The sequence below is a fragment of the Sander lucioperca genome, chromosome 3 (assembly GCF_008315115.2).
Source record: "Sander lucioperca isolate FBNREF2018 chromosome 3, SLUC_FBN_1.2, whole genome shotgun sequence".
NCBI lineage: Eukaryota > Metazoa > Chordata > Actinopteri > Perciformes > Percidae > Sander > Sander lucioperca.
The window spans coordinates 5,808,819-5,810,553 of NC_050175.1; the positions used below are offsets into that span (position 1 = coordinate 5,808,819).

Sequence of the window (1,735 nt, forward strand, 5' to 3'; positions counted from 1 at the left end):
TGTATGTATATGTGTGTATATACGTATGCATACACATATATATATATATATATATATATATATATATATATATATATATATATATATATATATATATATATACACAGTATCTCACAAAAGTGAGAAAGAGATTAACATGGTTTTATGTCGGTTAGCCTAATAGCTGGTTTGATTTGCATTGAGAGATGATCTTATGGAAAGTACCCCATGCCAATCTCTAGGTATGGTGAAGGGTATGTGATGATGTGGGGGTATGGTGAAGGGTATGTGATGATGTGGGGGTATGGTGAAGGGTATGTGATGATGTGGGGGTATGGTGAAGGGTATGTGATGATGTGGGGGTATGGTGAAGGGTATGTGATGATGTGGGGGTATGGTGAAGGGTATGTGATGATGTGGGGGTATGGTGAAGGGTATGTGATGATGTGGGGGCCAAGGGAACTTTATCAGGATGCATAGTATCCTGGATCCATGAAATAACTGGTCTTTAAAAATAATAATCTGCCTGCCTCTATGGGAATTTAACATAGGGGTGTACTGACTTTAGTAGCCAGCGGTTTAGACATTAATGGCTGTGTGTTGATTAATTAATTAATGTTGATTAATGGCTGTAAATGTTGCACATTTATACTGTTATACAAGCTGTACACTTCATACTTTACATTGGAGCAAAGTGTAATTTCTTCAGTGTTGTCCCATTAAAATATATAATGAATTATTTACTAAAATGTGAGGGGTGTACTCACTTTTGTGAGATACTGTATATATATATATATATATATATATATATCAGAAACTTGTGTGTGTTTTGGCCTTGGAAGCGTAATGTGTTATGTGGCAAAACTGCTTGTAAATCCTATATTTCCCATGAACACCATGTTTTTCATGTCAAAACCAGAGCACGTTTTTCTCCCATCCTGGAATGCTGTGTGGACTAGCCAGACTAGAAAATGGAAATAGCGTGGATATAGACTAGGGAAAATGCAACGCTACCAAGCCACCGCTGAGTGACCACATTTTTTTTTAAATGTGCACGTCAGGCTGCGGCGTAGGGTCGCTGTCTCCACATACCTACGTACCCACGGCGTCGATTTAACGCAGAAGCATAAACTGGCCTTTAGTTCTAGGCCAGGAGTGTCAAACTCAACTTCACTACGGGCCACAAGCGTCATCTAAACGCTGATGGTTTCAGTCAAGCCATACATGTCGCTAATTCATGACACGTTTATGAATGGAGAAACATATCGTGAGATCTAGGGAGATAAGGCAGGCAATCGCACACGCAACATGAAGGAAACCTTTCAGAGTCTAATCTGCTTAACAGGTATAAATTCTCATTTGTGCCACTTTCAATCAAATTAATGAATAATATAAGATGTGTGTGTGTGTGTGTGTGTGTGTGTGTGTGTGTGTGTGTGTGTGTGTGTGTGTGTGTGCGCGCTTGTTTTACTATATTTGTGGGGTCCAAAAACCGGGGAATACAGTATACTTGTGGGGTCCTGACAGCCTCGTTTGGCCCAAAATGCTGGACCCCACAAGTTTAAAGGTCTGTTTGAGGGTTAAGACTTGGTTTTAGGATTAGGGTTAGAATTAGGTTATGGTTAGGGTGAGGGTAAGGGTTAAGGTTAGGCATTTAGTGGTGATGGTTAAGGTTAGGGTAAGGGGCTAGGGAATGCATTATGTCAATGACGGGTCCCCACAAAGATAGTGAAACAAACATTTGTGTGTGTGTGTG

The 1,735-nt window shown here is 39.9% G+C and overlaps 1 protein-coding gene across 1 annotated transcript in view; it reads right to left on the minus strand.

Annotated features, from left to right (window-relative positions):
* Window positions 1–490: 490 nt before the first annotated feature.
* Window positions 491–1,735, minus strand: part of rwdd3 (RWD domain containing 3) — a 29,069-nt gene continuing 27,824 nt past the window's right edge. Inside the window, exon 6 of the transcript XR_004896809.1 lies at window positions 491–501. The gene's annotated coding sequence lies outside the window, so the exon portion shown is untranslated. The remainder of the gene's footprint in view (window positions 502–1,735) is intronic.